The sequence below is a fragment of the Aegilops tauschii genome, chromosome 5 (assembly GCF_002575655.3).
Source record: "Aegilops tauschii subsp. strangulata cultivar AL8/78 chromosome 5, Aet v6.0, whole genome shotgun sequence".
Lineage (NCBI taxonomy): Eukaryota > Viridiplantae > Streptophyta > Magnoliopsida > Poales > Poaceae > Aegilops > Aegilops tauschii.
In genome coordinates this window covers 25,579,845-25,586,603 of record NC_053039.3, presented here as the reverse complement: position 1 = coordinate 25,586,603, position 6,759 = coordinate 25,579,845, and positions in this window count along the sequence as shown.

Sequence of the window (6,759 nt, the reverse complement as noted above, 5' to 3'; positions counted from 1 at the left end):
TCACTTCCACCTTTGGAAATTGCTACGATGATTCCCTACACTTGGGGATTATCATCGCCTTCCTCAAAGCTTCGGGCATGAACCTTGCGGCTATGGTAGCGGCGCAAGGCTTACTGGTAGCGCGCTGCTCACCCAGCCGCCCAAAGACGATCTTCCTCAAGGAGCGTTGCGTCATCTTGCCGCAATGGCTCTTGCTGAAGCTCATTATCAGCGAGCACTCGGGGTGACCCGTATGTGAGTTCCGTGGGGATAACTGCTTCTGCCCCGTAACCGAGGGAGAAGGGTGTATGGCCGGTGGTTCGACTTAGTGTCATTCTGATTGACTAAAGAACCGCCGGCAATTCATCAATCCAGCGTCTTCCGCACTTGTGTAGCCTGTCAAAAGTCCTTGTCCGGAGGCCTCGCAACACTTCAGTATTTGCCCTCTCAGCCTGGCTGTTGCTTCATGGGTGTGCAACAGAAGCAAAACAGACCTTGCTGCCGAGGTCTTGAATGTATTGCATGAAGGTGTGGCTTGTGAACTGCGTGCCGTTGTCGGTGATGACTCCATTTGGCACACCAAAATGGCAGACCAGCCCTTTGAAGAACTTGATGGCTGATTTTGTTGTCACCTTTCTCAGTGCTTCCACCTCCGGCCACTTTGTGAACTTGTCGATTGCAACCTACAAGTACTCAAAGCCCCCGACAGCACAGGGAAAGGGGCCAAGTATGTCGAGCCCCCAGATCGAGAACGACCAGGAAAGAGGGATTGTTTGAAGGGCTTGAGCTGGTTGATGAAGCTTCTTCGAATGGAACTGACACGCTTCACACTTGGTTTCTAGTGCCGTTGCATCCTGGAGGGTAGTGGGCCAGAAGAAACCTTGTCGGAATGCCTTGACGACAAGGGCCCTTGACCCTATGTGGGAGCCACATATGCCTCCATGTATTTCTGCCAACGGCTCCAGTCCATCCTCCCGGGGAATGCACTTCTATTTCATGTCGTTTGGTTTTTTCTATACATGACGTCATTGACAAACTGATACATGGCAGACTGACGCGCTACTTTCTCCGCTTCTTCCTGTTTCTCAGGGAGCTCCCTAGTTTGGAGAAATCGAACGGTATGTTGTGCCCATGCCGGAGCCCGAGGCTCGACGACAGGGACCAAAGGCATCTCTTCTGCCATGGGTGCGGCTGTCTCCACGGCCAGGGCTTGGTGCCCTACCGGAGTCTGTCCCCCCACGGCAGGCTCAGTGTCGCCGGCAACATCTTTGCCGGCAGCTCCTTGGAGCTCGGCGGGAAAGTACTTGCTGGGGCCTGATTTCCTCCACTTGTTCTGTTCTGTCGATGGTTCGACTGATGGTTGAGTTAATCGAAGCACAAAGGTACATGGTTCCACAGGCAGTTTGAGGGCAGCGCGTTTCGACAAGTAGTCGGCGATGTCGTTCTCCGCTCGGGGAACATGCTCCACTTGTATACCGTCAAAACGATCCTCCAACTTCCTCACTTCATCTATGTATGCCTCCATCAACGGGCTCTGGTAATCCTTGTTAACATGCTTGACGACAAGCTGGGAATCACCCCTGACGATGAGCTTCTCGATTCCGAGGTCTGCCGCGATCCTGAGACCGGCAAGCAATCCCTCGTACTCTGCAGTGTTGTTCATTGACCACTCCCTGGGAAAGTGCATCTGGACCACATACTTGAGGTGCTCTCCGGTGGGTGCGACGAGCAGCACACCAGCACCAGCGCCTTGCAGCGAGAAAGCCCCATCAAAGTACATGACCCAGTCACTACCTATTTCTTTGCCGGGGAGAGTGGTCTCCTGACTTTCTTCGTCGGGTGCTGAGGTCCATTCCGCGATGAACTCTACCAAGACTCTACTCTGGATTGTCGAAGTACTTTCAAACTACAAACCAAAGCTCGACAGTTCCAAGGCCCATTCCACAATCGTCCCGGTTGCGTCTGGGTTATGCAATACCCATTGCAACGGGAGGCGGGTGATGACGGTGATCTCGTGAGCTTCGAAGTAATGACGCAGCTTCCTCGAGGCCATAAGGAGGACGAAGAGCAATTTCTGCGCACCGGAGTACCTTGATCTAGCCCCCTGCATGAGGGATCTGACAAAGTAAACCGAGTGCTGCATCATCTTCTTCTTCTGCACTACTTCATTTGGTTGCGTCGCTTGTGCTCCGGTGGCGTTAGATTCTATCGGGCGTTCTGCCTCGCCACTAGTCAGCCATGCCGTTGCTATTACTTCCGCATTGACCTCCCTCTGCGCCACTAGCGCAACACTGACCACTTGATTTGTTGCCGCTAGATACAGCAACAACGGCTCTTGTGGTTTAGGCGCAACCAGTATTGGCGTACATGAGAGGTATTTCTTCCAATCCTGCAGTGCTGCTTCGGCCTCTGGGGTCCATTCCATTGGGCCCGCCTTTTTCAAAATTTTAAAAAAGGGAAGGGCGCGCTTAGCAGAGTTGGAGATGAATCTACTGATGGCGGCAACACAGCCAGCAAGCCGACGCACATCCTTGATCCGCCTGGGCGCCTCAATCTACTCAATGGCCTTGATCTTGTTTGGATTCGCCTCGATCCCACGCTGTGACACAAAGAACCCAAGAAGTTTGCCAAACGGAACGCCGAAGACACACTTCTCAGGGTTCAGCTTGAGGTTGATCTTGCGCAAATTTGCAAATGTCTCTTCTAAGTCTTGTATGAGTGTTGCCTTGTCCTTGGTTTTGACCACTATGTCATCCATATAGGCTTCCATATTTCTATGTAGCTGAGTCTCAAAACCAATTTGGACTGCTGTTGCAAATGTTGAACCAGCGCTCTTCAACCCAAAAGGCATTCGTATAAAACAATACGTACCACATGGGATGACGAACGCAATCTTCTCTTCGTCTTCTCTTGTCATGAAGATCTGGTGGTATCCTGAGTAAGCATCAAGGAATGATAGCAAGTCACACGCGGCCGTGGAGTCTACAATCTGGTCAATGCGCGGCAAAGGGAAAGGATCTTTTGGACAAGCCTTATTGATGTCCGTGTAATCAATACACAGCCTCCATTTCCCATTTGCCTTGTGCACCACTACCGGATTGGCCAACCACGTTGGGTGGAGCACTCCTCTGACCAAGCCTGCCGCTTCCAACTTCCTGATCTCCTCTGTGATGAACTCTTGCCGCTCTAAAGCTTGCTTCCTGACCTTCTACCTGACGGGTCGCGCACGAGGACAAACAGCAAGATGGTGCTCAATCACCTCCTTGGGAACGCCGGGGATGTCGGATGCTTGCCATGCAAACAGATCGACATTCGCCCGCAGGAAGGCGACGAGCGCGCCTTCCTATTTGCTGTCGAGGGTGGAGCTTATAGTGAAAGCCCCTCCCGTGCCATCCTCCTTGACGGAAACCTTTTTGGTCTCTGGTGGTGCAGCTCTGGATTTCTTGCTCTTGCCGGTGGAGCTCTCTGGCACGTCCTTGACGGGAGCATGGCACTCCGAAGAGGTGCACTTGCCGGAGTGGGTGCGAGAGGTCTTACCGGTCTTCTTCCCCCTCGGGGCTTCAGCGGCAGGAGCAAGTGCCTTGGCGGCAATTGCTGCAACTGCCTCCCGGTAGAGTTGGTCAGCGCAAATCAGCACATCCTTCTTGTCGAAGGGACGGTGATGATGGTCATCAGCCCAGGCATCTTCAGCGTGTCGTAGGCGTAATGTGACGCCGCCATGAACTTGGCTAGTGCTGGGCGGCCGAGGATCCCGTTGTAGGACAAGGGGATCTCGGCGACATAAAAAACAATCCTCTCTGTCCTATAGTTCAGCTCGTGTCCAAATGTCACGGGCAGCGTGACCATACCCTTCGGCTGACTTCATCCCGAGTTGACTCCTTCAAACGTGCCCATCTCTTCGAGGTCTCCATCAGGAATCTGCAGCCTTTTCATCACAACGGGCGAGATCAAGTTTAGACCGGCCCCGCCGTCAACTAGCATTTTTGTCACCTTGAGGTTGCGTATTGTTGGTGAAACCAACAACGGTAAACACCCGACCGCAGTTGTGCGATCAGGGTAGTCCTCGGTGTCAAAAATGATAGGCGTGCTGGACCACTTCAGTGGCTTTTGAGCATCGAACGATGGTTCCGCGGCTGTGATCTCACGCGCCCACCGCTTGAGCTGGCGGTGAGAGGTGTGCAGCGAGGTGCCACCATCGACGCACATGACCTCTATAGCTTTCTGGAACTCATGCTCGCCGGACTCGTCGTCCTTGTCATGATCATCGTCTTCTTGCTTTTTGTCGCGGCCTCAAGCGGGCCTTTTTTGTTGATTATCTTTGCCGCCGTGGCCAGCTTGGCCGCCACGCTTCTTGCCGGATTCCTCAGCACCATCCTGGCCTTACACCTTGTCTCGCCTCTCATATTCGGCTTTCTGCTTCTCTGTGAGCTGCTCGACTTGCCAGCAGTTCTGGAGGTCGTGGCCCTTGGTTTGATGGATCTTGCAGTACTGCTTGTCGGAGCCTCGTGGCTTGTCGGCAGCCGCCAAGGCCCGGCAAGTGGCGCACCCGGCAACTTCCCTGTCGGGGTTGTCTGCCTTCGTCTTCTTGGTAGCGCCGGCGTCGTCGGATCCCTCGACGGCAAGCACGGCCTTGCCCTTGCGCTTCCTATTGCGGCGTCGGCCCTTCTTCGTCGGGGCGGCGGCATCTTCGTCGGTGGAGTCGGTTTCCGCACCGGCGTCTTCGCTGGGGTACTTCCTCCCCTCTTCAGCTCGACCACATCTATCTGCCAGAACGTAAAGTTCGCCACATCCTTGACCTTGTTCATCGCCAGCTCTTCACGCATCTTACGGTTACTCACATTCTAATGGAATGCGCTGATGACAGCAGCGGGATGAACATCCGGGATGTTGTATTGCACTCGGCTGAATCTCTGTATGTACTTGCGCAAATTTCCGCCTTCTTTCTGGGGGATGACATGCAAATCGCTTGCCTGGCCATGAGCTTGGTGGCCTCCCGTAAAGGCACCAACAATCTCATGGCACAGATCCGACCAAGAAGAAATGGAATCCGCTGGCAAGTGCATCAACCACGACATGACGTTGGTTTTAAGTGCCAACGCGAAGTAATTGGCAAGCACCTTGTCGTCACGAGCTCCGGTCGCCTGCATCGCGATGGTGTAGATGCTGAGGAACTCCGACGGGTGGATTTTGCCATTGTATTTCTCGCCGACATCAGGCTTGAACATGCGGTGAGTGGGCCACTGGAATCGCGCAGCCCACGGGTAAAAGCTGGGCAACCCACATCATAAGGTAGGCCACCAGAGCCTCCCGGTGCTGGTGGTCCATAGCGGGCCCTCCCAGCCTATCTGACTGGTGGCGCGATTCGCACCGCCGCTCGATAGTGGTTCGAGCGTCTTCATGGGCTCGTTCCCGAAGACCTAGGCGTTGATCGCGGTGGGTCTGTGGGTCGGACGATGCTATGGAAATGTTATCACAAGCGTCGTCCCGACGGACCGGCACCCGTGGTAACTGGCGCGGAGGAGGAGAATGCACCGTGGCCGCAGTGCCTCTGGTCTTTCCACCATTGGTGTGCGGTGGCTCGATAGAGCGTCGGCCCGAGGCCCCATTGGCCGCGGCTCGTCTTTGTTGGCGATGCCGACGAGGCTCCGGATGGTGGCTCTCCACTCGTCGAGCTTTTCCGTAGCAGGAGGGAAGTCGAGGAGCAACTGCGCGCGCACGAAGGCCTCTGCTGGCGTGGGCGGCGGTGAAAGCTGCGTGGACCGTGACACGCTCAGACTTCTAACCACGTTAGAAGGAGCTTTATCACGGCCTTGCGGCTGCGCGCCATTTTCGCCAGCGCCTCGTTGTGCATGCTGGTCTTCTACGTCCCGTCAATGATGCATAGGACTCTTCCCGCAGCGGCGCCAAGGGTCACAGGCGCAGTGGTGCTGCTCGTCCCGCTCAACCTGAGAAGAGCATGCTACGGGCGCTGGCGTAGGCGTCTTGGAGGTCGCCACGCCGCTTGTAAGTGGCACGACGCCGCCCATGGGGGGCCCCGCGCCGCCTGCGGGGGGCACGACTCCGTCTTTGGACTTGGTGGCGTGCGGCTCGTTATCTCGTGCACGAACGACGCCGCTCGCCAAGGTTTGGCTGCCAGAGCGATGTGGGTGTTCGCGGGCCGCGCCTCGGCTTCCATCCGCGACCACCCCGTCGCCCGCCCGCACTGGTACGGGCCGTTCGGCTCCGGATGAACCGATCGCTGTGATCGTCTTCTTCTTGGGAGCCATGGCGATGAAGAACTGCTAAACTAACTGCTAGACTGGATATTCACAACTGCGCCCCCTACCTGGCGCGCTAGAGATGTCGGTGGGAATGACACCTATGGGATCACTGGAATCCCGTCTACGGTTGGCGGGTGCGGGGTTGTGCAAAGAGCGGGTCTAGAAGCCAGCACGAGGATCGTTAGCCAGGTTTGTGCTGCGAGGATGCGTAATACCCTAGTCCTGCTTTGGTGTATATTTGAGTGTTTTTGAGCTCTTGAACTAGGTACGGTGTGTGGTCGTCCAAAAGATCTGAATCCCTCCTCAGTACGCTACGGGCCACCTTTTATAGTCAAAAGGGGCTGCCATAGTGGCACACAGGAGGTGGAAAGGTATACAGTGTACAAGCTTATCGCCTGTCATTACAGGACAAAACACATTCAATGCGCTAATTAGGTGTCCTCTTACTTTATCAGGGGCGGTAATGATGCCCGTCTCGTCCATCGCCGCTCCGCCTTGCTCCGACACGCGTCCAGGCCAA